Raw genomic sequence first — 17,684 nt, 5'->3', positions numbered from 1 at the left:
TATGGTATTTGGCGCGCTCAGGTCATAGTTACCGGCGGCCATATTGGATCATCCACACTGCGCGGCTTGTAGTCCCGACTTCACATTGCTGCGGTCACGAACACACCAAGCGGTAAGATCGCGTGCTACGCATTAACAATATCTATAAGCCTGCAAGACAAGTTACGCTACATATAGCGACTTACTATGGCCTCAGCAGATGAGGATCTGGTGTCCTTAATTGAGGAGATTGACTTGCCAGATAAGCAGCGCAAGCTAAAGGCAAGGATCAAGAAGGCCCCTAAATCAGCTCCTAAGCGTAAGGATCGATCACGATCTAATTCGCCAGTACAGGCACACTCAGCAAATCAAACCACGCACTCTGCACTGGGAAATACTGGCATAACTACAGCTATAGTACATGCCCCTCAGGAGGCCCAAGCACAGCCTCCATTACTATCTACCAGTCAACCTTCAGGTTCCAGACATGCCATTACACAGGATCAGGCATCTCCTAAATTTTTCTCAATTCCTCACCTGGTTCCAATCGACCATCTAAGCCACCATAGACAAGACAGTGACAATGAGGTCAGAGCCTACACCTAGCTTAGGTGGAAAAAAGAAGCGGAAACGATCTCCCTCTCCCACTTCAGAAGAGGAAGAAGTGTCCCACAATTACCCTGATCAATCGGAGTCCTACTCCTCTTCAGAGGAGGGTGCCATTTCAGACTCTCAATCATCTTCCTCAGAGGACACATCTAAGCAACCAGAAGAGGTTAAAGACCTCCTCAGATCTATTTTCTCAACTTTAGACATTAAAGAGGAACAAATCTCACTCTCTAAAGCAGACAGGGTCCTAGGGAACTCGTCCAAACGCCCGAGATCATTTCCAGTATGTAAGTCTACTACTAAATTAATTGAATCTGAGTGGGCACAACCAGATAAGAAGAGCAATATACCTCCAAAATTTTTCAACTCATACCCAGTGCAAGAGGAATTTAAAGTATGGGATAAGATTCCCAGGGTAGACCCTCCTATTGTCCGACTTTCTCGTAACACTATGCTTCCAGCAGAAGATGCAGGATCCCTAAAGGATCCAATGGACAAGAAGATGGACTATGTCCTTAAAAAAGATTTTCAAAGCGCGGCGGCCATTCTAAGACCAGCGGCGGCAGCTTCTACAGTGGCCAAGACAGCCAAATATTGGTGCCAAGAGCTCATCCATTCACCGCCTACTGACCCACTTCAAATTGGGGAAGTCATGGAAAAGATTAAATCGGCATTATCTTTCCTTGGAGAGGCAACTCTCGACATAACAAGACTTGCTGCAAGGGCATCAGCAGCTTCAGTAGCAGCTCGTAGAGCGCTGTGGCTCCGCAATTGGACAGGTGACACAGCCTCCAAGAATAGACTCACCTCCCTAAAATTTGCCGGCTCTCAGTTATTCGGACCGGAGCTTAAACAGATTATTTCAGAGGTCACTGGAGGTAAGGGGGCCTTCCTTCCTCAGGCTAGACGCCAGCGGCGTGAGTTTCACAGACGAAATTATCACCACAAGACATGGTCTTCCAATAGCAGCAAGCAGTCTCGACTACCAAGACCACAGTATCAAGGGCAGCCCAACAGGCGCTACAGATCACATTGGCAACCTTCAGGTCAAGGCCAACAAAGATTTAAAAAAAAAAAACATATCGGCCAAAGGTCAGGATTCCTGACTATCCTACATCTCCTACAAATACCGCTCAGGTCGGAGGAAGGCTAAAAAACTTTGCATGCATTTGGCAGCAGTCCATCACAGATCCCTGGGTACAAAACATCATCACCAACGGCTACAAAATTCCATTCCTTACCAGGCGACCCAAGAACAGGTTTGTCCCTTCTTCAATTCCGACCCAAACAGAAAAAAATCAAGCTCTACACGACATCATCACCAACCTCCTCCTGAGCGATGTTATAACTATAGTACCAGGACACCAACGCTTTTCCGGGTTTTATTCAAACCTTTTCCTGGTCCCCAAAAAGGACGGAGGTTACCAACCAGTTCTCAACCTTCAGTCCCTCAACCGCTTCGTACGATACGACAGATTCAAGATGGAGTCACTGCCCTCCATCATCAAAGCCCTAAAGCCAAACGCTTGGATGTCGAAAATAGACATAAAGGATGCGTACCTGCATGTACCTATACACGAAGATCACCAATGCTTTCTAAGATTCGCCGTTGCTCAAAGGCATTTTCAATTCAAAGCGCTGCCCTTCGGCCTATCCTCCGCACCACGCATCTTTACGAAGATCATCAATGCCCTTCTCGCCACACTAAGATCACAGGGCATCCATGTCACGGCCTATTTAGACGATCTGATAATCTCAGCGAGTTCCAAAGCCTTGATAGACAGTCACACTTAGACATGTCTACAGACTCTTCGTCTCCATGGCTGGTTAATAAATTACAAAAAAAGTCAAATCCTTCCATCACAACACTTAGACTTCCTAGGTATGACAATAGACACGGTGCAACGCAAGGTCTACCTGCCAGAACACAAGGCCATAACCTTAAGAGACTCCACACTACAAGTGATCAGAAGCAGATGCACAACGGCGCAAGGCGTCCTAAGGCTACTCGGTCTCATGGCAGCAAGCATAGAGGCACTTCCATTTGCCAAATTTCATCTCCGACCGTTGCAATCCTTTTTCCTGCGGCATTGGAACAAAAATCACCAAGATCTGTCGCAGGTCCTCAGTCTATCGGAGAGGACCAGGACCAGCCTAAGGTGGTGGACATCTCTGCCTCGCCTGCAGCAAGGCAGAGTCTGGGACCGACCGGTTCAAGACGTAATAACCACGGATGCAAGTCTGATAGGGTGGGGGGCATCATGGCACCCGCGAGTCTGCCAGGGGAAGTGGTCACATCAGGAGACCAGGTTACACATCAATACACTCGAACTGAGAGCGGTTCACAATGCCCTCATGCACTGGCAGCAGCACCTCCAAAACAGACACATACGTATACAATCAGACAACGGCACCACAGTGGCATATCTCAACCGCCAAGGGGGCACCAGAAGTGCAACAGCACTGAAAGAGGTGTCTCAGATCATGGCCTGGGCAGAGCGGAACAACAACCATATCACAGCGATTTTCATTCCAGGGGTCCAGAACTGGCAAGCAGATTACCTCAGCAGAACCACACTGGACCCCGGAGAATGGCAGCTCAAACCAGAGGTCTTTCTGGCAATAACAAAAAGATGGGGGACTCCATCAGTCGACATGATGGCCTCTCGATTCAATACCCAGCTCCCCAGCTTCTTTGCCAGAGTTCGCGATCCCAAAGCAGTCGGAGTAGACGCTCTGGTGAGCCCGTGGAGATGTCAGCTAGCATACATATTTCCACCCATTCCACTCATTCCCAGAGTCATTCAAAAGGTACTAATGGAACAGGTGACGACAATCCTAATAGCTCCATGGTGGCCCAGGCGAACGTGGTTTGCAGACCTCATTCAGTTGTCCCAAGAGGAACCATGGGTTCTTCCTCAGATTCCAGACCTTCTATCTCAGGGTCCAGCTGTGGCAGACAACTTACCACAACTAAAATTGACGGCGTGGCTATTGAATCCAAGCTGTGGCGCGACAAGGGCTTCTCTGCTAAACTCACGTCTACTCTCTTAGCAGCTCGCAAACCATCTACAGCTAGGTCTTATTATCGTACCTGGCAGAGATTTATGGGATGGTCGCAATCCCACTGTTTGCAATGGAAAAACTGTCAATCTCCACAAATAATGGAATTCCTTCAACATGGCCTAGACAAAGGGCTAAGTGTATCGGCACTGAAGGTTCAATTGTCAGCCCTCTCATCTCTATATCAAACGCAATGGGCTCTTCTACCAGAGTTTAGGCAATATTTCCAAGCATTATTACATATTTATCCTCCGCACAGAGATCCAGTCCCACCATGGGACTTAAATTTAGTTTTGTGGGCCCTTCAACAAGCACCCTTTGAACCAATGGATACAGTGGACATCAAATACGTATCTTGGAAAGTGGCCTTTTTACTCGCTATTTGCTCAGGACGTAGAGTTTCGGATCTCACAGCTCTGTCCTACAAACAACCCTGGCTGGTCTTTCACCTGGATAAAGCGGTGCTGCGCACAGTACCATCTTACCTGCCGAAAGTTACATCTGCGTTTCACATTAATCAAGAGATTGTGGTCCCTTCTTTCTGCCCTAGACCATCTAACCATGCTGAACGACAGCTTCACAAGCTTGATCCGGTTAGGGCATTGAAATTCTACCTCAAAAGATCTTCGCAGATTAGAAAAGCAGATGCCCTCCTGGTGCTTTTTGGCTCTAAGAAGTCAGGTCTCCCAGCTTCTAAAGCTACGATAGCTAGATGGATAGTATCCACTATTTCCGAGTCCTACATTAGGGTAGGTCAGAGCATTCCACCCACTCTTAGGGCTCATTCTACCAGGAAAGTCAGCGCTTCCTGGGCACTACAGAACTCAGCTTCCCCAGACATGTTATGCAAGGCAGCTACTTGGAGCTCCTTGCATACATTCTCAAAATTTTATCAACTAGATGTTCTCGCTTCTTCAGAAGCAGCGTTTGGCAGGAAGGTGCTGCAAGCAGCAGTGGCACCTAGTTAGTTCCTGTATAGTTCAATTTCATTCTACTTTTTGTGGGCACACTACCCATAGTTTTAGTTCGGTTAATGTTCTTCCCCCCAATTTTGGACGGCTCTGGGACATCCCCAGTCGTCCTGCACTGACAGGTAGGGCCGTACGTAGAAAAGGAGATTTTCTTACCTGAAAAATCCCTTTCTCGTAGGCCCGTACTGTCAGTGCAGCATCCCACCCTTTTTTTGGGTAGGGTGCCGGGTATTTTTGCTGCTCGTCATTAGACAGTTAGGTCAGTTAGGTTAATCACTATCTCCACCGACAGGCTTGATAACAAAAACTGGTGAGGAGGTGGAGATCCCAGGAAGGAGGAGTTTTTCAAAATAGTTTGTCCTGCCTCCGGAGAGGAGCAAGTTAACCCCAGTCGTCCTGCACTGACAGTACGGGCCTACGAGAAAGGGATTTTTCAGGTAAGAAAATCTCCTTTTCTCATTTTTACAGCTTGAATGGCTGCCTCCATGGCTACACAGCAGATTGTTTATATAAACTATAGTTGTGTTTCTGAAGAAAATACACCAGTTTTACTAGTACAGTACATTATATTTTCATTACTTTAAAACACTTTAATTTTTTGGTTTTACTGTTCCTTTAACTTTTAGGGGCAGATTTATCAAGGGTCGAATGTTGAGGTGATGGGTGTTTTTTAAACTCCCATCACCTCAAAATTCTAATAAAAAAAGACCAACTGAAATTTATTTAAAAAAATCAAATTTTTTAACTTTGGGTGAATAGGCTGTATTTGATTGTTAGATCAAATTTGGATCAAAGTATTTTCCAAAAAATACTTTGATTTTTCAAAGTCCACCAAATGACTCCAAATAGGTTCTAGGAGGTCCCCCATAGGCTAAAACAGCAATTTGCCAGGTTTTAGATGGCCAATAGTCACGTCAAATTTTTAACGAGACAGTACATGATAAATTTTGATATTTGAATTTTCGGGGGGTTTTTTTCAGATAAGATTCGAATTTGGACTATTCCCTAGTCGAAGTACATTAAAATTACCTAGAAATTAGAATTTAAAAATTCAAATTTTCACTTTGACCTTTGATAAATCTGCCCCTTAAGTGTAAACTTTTGAAATAGTCTTATTTATTTTGTATGCAAAATATTTATTTATTTTGTATGCAAATTGTTAATAGAGCAACTACCCCCTAGCAACCAGCTGTGTTCAGTCTCTGACATCATTTTCAGTTTACAAATCTTGTAACAGTATTTGTATGTACTCATAGTTGCAAAAGTAAGATATTACTTTGCTTCATTTGTATTTTAACTATCCAAAACAAGAGCCTTACTGTGTTTGTCCATGTCAGATCTACATGATATGTGGATTGTCCTAGTGCTGCTGCTATCCCTATGGGCAGAGAAGACTCATATTTTGAGCACTGCATGGAATTTGTGGAGTGTGAATAGAAACATACAACTGTTAAGGGCTTTGTGAACTCTATTACAGCTCTGTATTTCTCTTAGGAATAAGAAGAAAAAGTTGTCATTGGAAAGAAAAATGTTCCAATACACACAAGGCTTTAGTCAGAATGATATGACCATAATATTGAAAGGCATTTTAAACTCAAGAAGGCACTTTTTAACTCATGAGCAATATTGTTTGGGCATCTTTGAGTTAAATGATTTGGAAAAAAATAGTAAAACTACATAATTAACCCATAGGTTACATTTGTTGCCTACTGATTATACTGTGTAAACTGAATTTTGCCAGAAAAAACAGGAGTAAAAACACAATGGAAAAATAGGAAAAATAGGGAAAATAGGGAAATATCACATAAAAAGCTTCAATGAATGATTGGCATATTTTCCCATAGCATTTGCAATAGGCTGCTTAAAGTTTGCTGGATTTGCTGGTGGATATACGCAGTTGCCAAAAATGATTGGATTTATTTCCTTATGTGACTTCCGATGGAAGCAATGTAAAATAACGGCATAAAATCTGGCGTTCACATGTCTTAAAAATTACACACACCATAGCCATTTATTTTACACAGGTTTTTACACCGTTTCTTCTGTGAATTTCATTTTACACAGTATAATAAGTATGTTATAAAAAAAATATATATATAAAATATATAATAACAATTTCAAAGCAACTATTCAAGTGGCTTTAATTTTTTTAACAAATTTTTGAATTATTTGTCTTCTACTTCTGACTCTTTCCAGCTTTCAAATGGGGGACACTGAACCTATCTATAAAACAAATGCTCTTTAAATCTACAACGGTATTGTTTTTTTTTTTTTTTTGCTCAAGAAGGTTTATTAGAAACCATTGTACAAGCATGTAACTCACAGGTACATATTCATTACTTTTACATATTAACAGGATATTCACATTCTATAGGCATAGAGTTTGATATAGACAGATATAAAGTAGGTAAACAGCTATGTTTTAAGCATTCGTGGACTCTTGTGACCTGAACCAGTTAACCCAAGTTTCTTCATATTTCTGGTAATTACCATTTTTGGTAAAAATAGCTTTCTCAATACTACATAGGTCTCCAACCTCTTTAAGCCATTGTCCATATGTCGGAGGGTCAGGATTTTTCCACTGGTATGTTATGCCCTTCCTGGCCCGAAATAGCACTCTCTGCAGGTAAGCCTGCTTACCCGGAGGTACATCTTGAACAGCCATTATCCCCAGGAGGCACATCTTGGGGTCTCTAGGCAGCGGGAAGCCTAGCTGTTGGGAGAGGGTGTCCAGTATCTTTGCCCAGTACTGTTCCAATTTAGGGCAGTCCCACAGGGTATGGAGAAGAGTACCTTGCTGTTGGTTGCATCTGTTGCATAGGGGGGATATTTCAGAATTAATTTTGTGCAACCTGGATTTGGTGTAGTACGCCCTATGGATTATACATAGCTGTATCATCCTATATTTATAGTTTAGGGATATCTGCGAGAGTACCTTAAGAGCCTTGTGCATGACATAACTTCCACAAGTGCATGACATAATTTTCGGTTAGCAGGAGAAATGTCTTTTTAGTGCATGCCCTGACAGCCCTGAATGTAGCATTTTGGCTAAAGGGGAAAATTTTCAAATTCCGCCAAAACTAATTGCTTACCTAAAATACAAAAACAGCTAGAAAACAATGAAAAAATAAATAAGTGGGTGCTTTATTACGAAAAATATTTTTTTTTGAATGCATGTGTTTCAAAGGTTTAACCTAACAGAGAATTGCAGTGAAATAAGACGTGAGAGCACTTCCCCCTCTGAGATTCCAGCAAGGGATATGACAAATGAATGTAGCCTGAAACAGTAATGTCAAGAGATTATTTTGAATCTTAGGGGGATGATTTATTGACTTTGGAAAAAATTATTTTAAGAATCTCAACCTCTGACCTATGTTGTTGCTGAATAAATAAATAAATAAATACATTTAGTGTCATATACTATTATAAACAATTTAGGCAGTGTCTCAAAAAAAAGGCAGCATGGATCAGACTATGTACAGTATGGCCAACTTTTGGACTTATTTCTAGGTTATGCTGCTAAGACTATGTAGCAGGTTTACTAATGAACTGGCTAAGGCAAACCTATGAAGAACTTTTATTTAAAACAGTTCCAAGTACTGTACCTACTAGCTTAAAAATTAATTCCTTTTGTATTGAAGGTAAGTATAAATGAATAATAAAGGTTAGTAATGCCCTTTATTAACCTGTCGTAATTGCCTTGGCACAAAACACTTTCCAGTCTGAAAAATTCTCTGCTGTCTCCCATTGCATTTAATAAATTCATAGATTAGCGCCTCTTCAAGAGGCAGTTTCCGGATGTTTTCATCTGCCTGAAAAGCAACTGTGTCATAATCCTTAGATTTTTTGTCGGTATCGTTTCTTTATCAATATCTGTGGGTGATCAATCAGATCACACTAGCCACTCATAGTTTACTATTTCCACTTAGCATAGAACTGAGAATAACAACCATTGGGGAAAATAATGTAAATCCAGTTTATTGGAGCTAGGTAGCTCTAAATACCTAGAAGGATTCCCGTTGACACATCTAGTGATTATTTATTTGAAGAACACGTTATGTTAGTTTTGGTGCATTAATTATCCCCATATGAGGCAACAGCTAATCCAGTACGTGGTGATTCAGGCTGATAAAATGAATCAATCTAGGACACAATACCCAAGATTTACTTAAATAGCACTGAGACATTTGTTTGTGTATTTATAGCCCTTAATTTTATTTTCCCACCTCTCTCTGTTCTATTCTCCCAGGGAAATAAGCTTCACTGGTAGAGATTGCTTCCTTTGCTTCTTTTTTTTCAAGCCCACTATGTATGCGACTATTTTTCTATATCTCACTCTGAGGGTTCACGTGATAACCCCCTTTTTTCTGGATGCTAAAGCAGTTTGTGTTAGCAGATTTTTCAGTGAACGTTGTCAATACAAACTGCATTGGGGTCTGTATAACAGACATTTGCACTTTACTACATTCCCTCTGTGAAAATTAAAATATAGTTACATTGAAGCATGGCTTTCATAATAATCATTCAGATCGAACCCTGGGAGGCGGATATTGACCTCACGGTCAGTTTACATTACGCCTGTTTAATTGCACAAGAGAGCCTTACCTACAATAGCTATAAGACAAATTATCAGTATGCACTGTACTCAGTACAGCATTGTCTAAAATGTCCTTGGTGTTTTATAGAGCTGGTTAACAACATATTAAAAAGAATATAGTTTATTGGAGCATGCATTACAAAAGCCGACACATTCAGGCATAAGCCTCCGAGAACAGGTATTCTTTGGTTTTAAAACCACTGGTGAAAGAGTGCTAAAAATTTAAACGACTACCAGGCCACTACATACACAGTTTGTCAAAAGCCGATTTGAAATCTGGCCTCGTCCCTTATGCTTTTGAGGTCAGAGCCTAAACCTTGAAATAATTCAGGTGTGAGTTTTGATAGGGTTGCAAAGAGGTCACTTTAAGATAACACAGACATATAGCATTGGAGAAAATATTTTCTGGCTTGTTTTCTGGCTTCACTTTACATGTAGTGAACCTTTTGGTTTCATACATTTTAATGCATCAACACAGACACCACCACTCTACATAGAGGAGGGGTGAAAGCATCTGCTTTAGGGAACGAGGGGACACAAGGCAGGTGCTTCCTTTTAATTTCACAAGGCTTTCACCAAGGGAGGCTGCAGGGTCACTTGACAAGTGACAAAGAGCAACTCACATCTCTCTACTCACCTTGTCATGGCAGGTTAAATCCTTCACAACATTAGTCCCTTCACAAGGGTCAATGTATACACAAAGCCCTAACGCTTTATAGCCTCAAAGTTCACACTGTACGCCAAACAAATTGATGTTTTCTCCAGTGGAAATGCTAGGTATAACTTTGACTTGCCATTTCAGTGACATTTTGAAAATAAAAGTGGATCTGCTTTTTACAGCTGGTCCTTTTAACTAAGCAAAATATTCTGTGATGTAGCAGATTTACAAGAGCAGAGGGTTTATATAGATATCAGGAATCTGCCCATACAATCAATGGTAAGGTGTGTAAGCATGAAATTGTTATTTACAAACACACAAGAAATAACAGGCTCCTTGGCTGCAAAGTAAATGCAAATTAAGTAAATTTTATTCAAAGTCATAAAGCAAAATAACATGAGTAAACCGGAAACTTGCCTGACATCCAGTCGAGCACAAAATTTACAGTAGCCTTTTTTTTTTTTTTTCCACCATTCAAGCTTTGTTTCGTTTTAAACATATACTGTAAAATAACGCTTTACAATCTGTCTTTTTTGCTATACAGATTTTTTGTACAGTCGTTATCTAAGGATGGAGTAGACCTTAATGCATTATTTCATCATATTTAGCAAAATAATTGTTTTTGTCATTTGCTGCTTTGTGACTCTCCCTAGGCACTGGCCCTCGGTATGCCGAGGTATTACAGAAGTGACGTCACTTGCACAATGGCTTTGTCACGCCTGACATCACTTCCGTTAACAACTCTCTTGGTAAACCTTATCCCCCAACTCTGCCACCAGATTTGAATAGCATGTCTCCGGCGGCTGGGGTGAAAAAGTAAATAATCTATTATATAGGCACATGATGACCCCCCCCTTGAAGCTACCACCCTAGAACCAGACTCTGGGTGCCTGTATATAAACAGGGCCTTGGTCCTTTGCCATGAAAAGCTAACTGATAGCCTGGGCATTTTGGAATTTATACTGCAGAGAAATGTGCTAAATTGTGCTCCTTGGGTTTAAGATAGAGCTTGCCACAGTGTGCCGAAAGGAAATTGTACAGCTCTCTAGCCACTTTCTAGGACCATAGGTGATCCCTATATAAATATCTTTTAAAAATGTATGGAGATTACCTCTTTATTTAATGTAAATAAATTCTGAATACTATAAAGAAAAAGAAAATATATCAATGTCGCTGAATGTAATACAAGGCCCAGTGTAACATTAGTTAAAATCTGAAACACTTTTATATATGTGTAAGAGGCATTTGTTTTGTTTTTTTATTTCTTTAAAGTCATGTACTGGGGAAATGAAACTGAAGAGCAGTTAGCACTGCAGGATGGCCACTTGAACCATAAGAAGACTTCATTCTCAGGGGGAAAAATAATTGGCATTTCTGTAATTTGGAGCTTTCTGGATAACGGGTTTTCTGAACAACCGATCCCATGGCTTTAGTAGTGGTCAGGCTTCAGTTATTACATGTTTGAAAACAGATGCACAGATTCCAGATTAAGTTTGGGATTCAGCCAAACCACAGTACTTTTTGCAGGATTTGAATTTGGTTTGGCACAATCCTAAAACCAGGGGCCGATTAACGCTTAGGCGGTTTATTATTTCTATTTCTTTTCCTTTAATATTTCTTTTTATTTGAGCTGCTGGGTTTGGTTGGGTGCACCTGGCTGAACCAGACACGACATAGAGAGCTTGGGTGCATGCCTGCCTGGATCTGCATGTATCTGGAACCAGCAGTAGCCTAGAAGTTGGTCTGTGGATGTAGCCTATGGGCCCCACGTGTCATTAATCTGCAACTGTTTAAAAGTCATGAGACAAATGAATGCAAATATTTTTTGTTCACAAATGATGCATTTTTAAAATTCATATTTGAAGATGAAATCATATGGGATTAGGTTTGGTGTTCAGCCTTAACTTTTGCAGAGGGTTCGATATTCATTCCTAGTTTCAAATTGCATGACTCTGGTTGGGTTTAATTGTTTCTTTCACACTTCTGCTGATTTTTGGTGGCTAACATACTGTACATTTTGCAGTAAATTTCCTAGCATTTAAAGTTTCACAGACAATCTCGAAAACAAACACTATTTTGCCTGAGTTCACCTCAGAGGTTGTTTTGTTTTGTTTTCAGGGCTCTTCATGTGCTTATCTGCAATGCTGCCTGCATGGGGGGACCCTGGCAGCTGACTGAAGATGGGCTTGAAATGACATTTCAAGTTGATCATCTTGGCCACTTCTACCTTGTCTCTCTTCTTCAAGATGTGCTTCGCCATTCTGTACCATCGAGGGTTGTTGTGGTCTCATCAGAATCCCACAGGTAAAAAACTAATTAGATTTATGTACAGAAATATATATATATATATATATATATATATATATATATATATATATATATATATATAGATATATATATATATAGATATATATATATAGATATATATATATATATATATATATATATATATATATATATATATATATATATATATATATATATATATATATATATATATATAGATAGATATAGATATAGATATACAGGTATGGGATCCATGATCTAGAGATCTCCTAATGACAGGAAGGCCATTCTATTGAGTAAATTTTAAGCAAATAATTCTTATTTAAAATAAGTTACGTACAAACACCCACACACACACATACAGTTCATAGAATAAAGACAGCACAACAAGAGAGCAGAAAGCCTTGACATGACATGGTGTTGACTAGTGTTCTATGAAAGGAGATTGTTTGGGTGTTTTATGATTTTCCTGCTTGTAGGATTTAGAGCTGGTGCAAGTTTGAATAAAGTGATAGCTAGAGGCGCATTACAGACGTAGCCACATTAAACAGCCTCTAGTTTCTAATATTAAGTGAGCCAGATTTTAATAGAAAACAAGATAACAGCAGTGTAAAATGTGCATAAATTATGCATGCAACTCATAGGAAAATGCCTACCGATTGTCTGTGGCGTTCTTGCAGTGTGTATGTAGCCACTTTTCATGGCCATTCTTTTGTTGATTTCAGAACGAACACAAATTAAAGTCAATGCTGTTGATCCTCATCTTGTTATGGGCCCCTATCTCTCCCATCTGAGAGGTGTTTTACACACATATAGAATATTTAAATAATCCCCAACTGAACCCTTGATATTCCTATCTATTCCTTCCAGGGGTTTCTACCTTATTACTATGTGGCAAATTTACTAAATTGTGTGATTAGTACTCATCACAGAAAAATGTATCTTTTCTATTCATTGCTATAGGATGTTTATGTATTACTGGGCAAAAGATAGAGTTCACTATTTTACAGTATTAGTACCCATTTCAGGCTGCAGAAAAACAGCACATGTAATATGGTGCATCATTAGTTTTGAGGGATAGTTTAAAAAAAGCAAAAAAATAATCATAAAGATCAGGAAAATGTCTATTTTGTTATCCCTGTAGACAGATAAAAAAGACAAAGCCAGCCCATTTCCATTGAACATCTTTTATCTATTTATTTTTCAACAGTGCTTTACTATAAATCATTAATTATTGATTATTTTGTGACAAAATGGCAAGCAATTGTTTACTGAACACACGCATACCCAAAGATTGCAAATAAATGCACAATTATCCACTTCAGTTTGGGCATATCTTTTGCAGATCATTGCAGGAGGTGGAAATGTATGAAGTACCAAGGGATTCTTCTAGGGGGCTATACCTTATTACTGGACTAGGCAAAGTTTGGTCATATCAATTTTTTAAATAATTTTTCTTGGTTCTATGGCAGCTTATAGAGTTAAAATGAGCTTATTTCTCTAAAAGCAAATAGATATTCAGATACAAATGCACATAATTTTTACGAACTTCTTTGAAAAGTGCATTAACATGCATAGCAGCTTCCCTTTCATTTTATGGTATTACTGGCTCTTTAACTCTACAGATATTGGCTAGCCTTTGGTTTCATTTGGCCTGATACTGGACTGCAGCTGGCTATGTTTTTCATGGCTCCACTTACTTGTTATTTGGGTAATGGCTTGTGGCTGAATTTCTATCTCAACTTAGGCACAGTACAAATTGTCCTCATTAGTCAGAGCAGCAATGCACTAATAGATGTTTTCAGTGAATTAAAATGAAAAAGGAAATATTTTAAATGAAATTGTCCAAATTGCAGAAGACCAGTTGATAAGCCAATTAGTTAGCATAGCTGGTAATATAATTGTCATCATTTTAGTTCAAATCAGTGAAGGCCAAAGAAAATATATTTCTTGGAAGAAGACTTCCTAGATTATGTTTAAATAGCTGATGCCCTCACATGTGTCTCCTACTCCTAGTCAAGCATACTGAGAATTCTGTGTTAAAATGAATATTTAAAGCATTAGAAAGCAAAGTTTATCTTTCATTGGGCTTTGCGTAGTGTTTACTGTTTTAAAATAAGATTTTGGATATTTGTTTGTATAAAAAGTTGAATGGAAAATGGAGCTGGCTGAGGTATGCTCCAAAAGTATCTAGGGTATCTTCCTTTTGAATATGGATAGCTGTTTCAACATTGCTTGAACAAAAAAAAATCTTGGTGATGAGCTTAAATTTCAATGTCCTCTTAATGGAAGCTTACTCACAGGTCCTCTGAAGATCATAGTCAATGTCTCTTGCCATCTACAGCTGTTAGGGTCATCTTCTGGGATTTAGGAGCCTTTACTGGTGGCTCCCTTTTAGGTCAGAACAATAAAGGACACCCAGTTCTCCCTGTTTCCCTGGAAGTTATTTACACTGTGGCTTCTTCCATTGTGCCAAAGCAGGGCTTCTTCTCCATCCTTCCAGGAGTGCGTCTCTTCTGCAAATATTCCTACCTTTCCCAGGCCTCTAATAGCCACATGGGTATGTTCCCACCCAGCTGCAAGTGACCTGAATCTGCAGGGGCTTTGTGGTTATGGGATGAATAGCTGAGTAAACATTGACTGACCCCCTACAGTAGATATTGAAGGAATGTTAACTATGATATTTGTTCATGATATTTAATAATTAAAAGATGAAATGAATTAAAGAGCAAATGCTGCTGTTTATTTTGTCGCCTTCCTTTACAGTTCATAACAAGATATCTTTTTAGTAGCAGTTTGCCATCTGTACTTAGTACTATAGGCTTAAAAAAGAGTGGCTTTCATTCATTGGTCCTCTGCTTTTTGGATGGATTAAATAACTACTCCTAACGGATGTTGAGCAAGAAGGATGCAGATTCCTAGCTCTCCATGGCAAATTATGCTGTAGGTGTACACCCTCACAACTTACTGCCTACAGAACCCCACAATCCAGCACCCACGCTATCCTGGTATTGCTGGGAGATGATGGGTGGAAAATCGGCACAAAAAAAGCATCAAGAACAAAGCAGCAGGCTTGAGCAGTTCATCAAACATCCAGGCCAAGATGGTGCCGGGCAAACAGTGCAGGAGACGGCCTCCTAACAGCAACCGCATGGCCCACCTGACCGATAAAATGTGATCTCTCCCTAATAAAAACTGACTTGCAAACGAGTGCACGACTGAAGTGGAGATCCGCGTGGGCTTCTTGGTGACTCCTGCCGTCCTATACCGACACAAATAAGAGAACTCCAGCAACAGATCCAGAAACAGGAGTAACGTCTGGACAACTATGAAAACCGACAGAGGTGGAATGATGTTACAGTGGTCAGGCTAACGGAGGGAGCGGAGGGCGACAACCCAACGGACTTTGCAGGATAATGTCTGCGCACGCTGCTACCAAAAGTGCAATTTACTCAACACTTTTCAGTGGAAAGGGCCCATAGAGTGCCAGGTGCGCCACAGCACCCAGGGGCCCCACTGCACCCTTTCCTCTTTCAGCTTCTACACTACAGAGACTGGCATATAGCTCTGACAGCAGCACGAGAGGCACAACAGCTACAGTCCAATGGGGCAAATGTGTCCCTGTACCCGGACTACTCGACAAATAACAGACACTTTGATTCCGTATGTGTAGAACGTTGCATATAGCACACAGGAGTGAGCTAGGATGGATATTATTCGTCTTGTCATGCTTTCTCAAAGTCTTCTCTTGTTCACCATAGAAAGCTTATGTAGGGATGTGAAAATTTAGATACCCTTACTCTTTATTGACAGGCACATCCTTAGTGATATGGACACCTAAGTGGGTCCTTATGGGGGCTTTGTGCTTATGTAATCCCTGCAGTTCTCACAGTGGATGCTAGATGGCACTGTGGCATAATATAAAAGGCTTACAAACCATGAGGTCAGGGTCCATTGCTGCTGAACCTTTCCTCTGTTATGTACAGAGGTTAGGGGTGGTGGAACTTAGCCTGAGTATAGTGAAGTGATAGTTATACCCTTTAATAGATCACTCTAGGAGTGATAGATAGGGTATGTAGTTGAGCAGCTCAACGCTCCGACAAGGATATTAAGAGCGATTAAGATCCCGGGTATTACTGACCCCATAGTAGGGCCTAAGTGTTAGACTCAGGGGAATACGTAGTCTTCTGAGTTATACCTAAGGTAATCCTGAAGATTGGGGAAATACCTTCTCACAAGCTGTGTAACTCTCTATGTGTACTCTCTACTTTGCAGAGAGCCATTCTATGTTTGGTTCAGTGAGTATATATTGTTATATTGGTTGATCTATGTGTTACTCTGTGTTCCATACTCCATTGTGAACTCTGGTTTTGGTTAATAAACTCAGTTTATGTTTAAGCAAAATAAAACTACTGGCGCCCAATTACAGTCGCACTACACCCTGCATCCAACCCCGCTGCGAGGGCTTACCCCTGAGAAAAGAGTCTTATGGGTGGTATTAACCCACCCGGAAAGTAGCTAAAACAGATTTCTATAAAGTCTGTTTATTATAGCGCTACACTTACTTCCTAGATAAAATTTAAATGTCCACCAGTGGTTCAGGGTTCTGTGATTGCTCTTGGTGACCAAAGTGCTGTGTGTGCTATTGTTCTTATTATTTTGTGTTTATTACTGCACTTAAAGGTCTAGTTGTCAAGGGATATCACGTTAATACTTTCTAGGTGCTTATGGCCAGCTGAGACTTTTGGGAGCAGTAATTCATAAACAGCTGGTGAGCCATAACATAATATTACAGTTTTAGAATGTTGTGCCCTGTACATTAATACCAGTCTATAGTTCAGATGGAATTGGGATCAATTTAGCTCTGCAATTTTACAGCCTAAATCTGCAGGACACTTTCGAAATGAGGGTTAAGTTGTGTTTATCAGTAACCATTTATAAAAAAAAAACACGGCTTTTCATTGCACTTTAGGCCACTCATTGATCCTTCTCTGAGATGGAATAATAATTGATTAAATCTGAATGCCATGACCTTTATTGATTTGTCATTCAACAACTTCAGCATCTAAACAATAAGAATGTGAATTTGTTCTTGAAACACATACAATCTACTTAGAGACTGTGAGCTGAAACTCAATCACTTTATAAAGCAGAATTCATTGCAGTCATTAGGAACGTGAGGACAAAAATTAAGTGGTTTTTGTCTTGCCTTTGTGTTTAACAATATCGGTGGAACAACAGAAGAGCTTCATTTTCATTTCCATTACAGAAAATACATAATGTGACAATAACAGATTATTGTAGCCCATTATTTTCTAGACATGGTCAATTCCATCAAGTGTAATCATTTAGAGAATAAAATTTAGTAAATACATTCAGGGCCGCCATTATAAATCATGGGGCCCCATACAACAAAATTTTCAGGGCCCCCTGGGCACCGCCCACCCGGCCCCCAATCCCCACCCCAGATTCTGCCCACTCCACACTACAGTTAAAAGACCACACAGACCTCAGCGCTAAA

At 40.3% G+C, this 17,684-nt stretch overlaps 1 pseudogene; it reads left to right on the top strand.

The window, feature by feature from the left end:
- The window catches only part of LOC108714966, a 595,011-nt pseudogene that overhangs the window by 91,990 nt on the left and 485,337 nt on the right, over positions 1 to 17,684 (top strand).

The sequence above is a fragment of the Xenopus laevis genome, chromosome 4S (assembly GCF_017654675.1).
Source record: "Xenopus laevis strain J_2021 chromosome 4S, Xenopus_laevis_v10.1, whole genome shotgun sequence".
NCBI lineage: Eukaryota > Metazoa > Chordata > Amphibia > Anura > Pipidae > Xenopus > Xenopus laevis.
The sequence above is the reverse complement of the archived record's forward strand: the minus strand, read 5'-3'. Positions and strand labels throughout refer to the sequence as shown.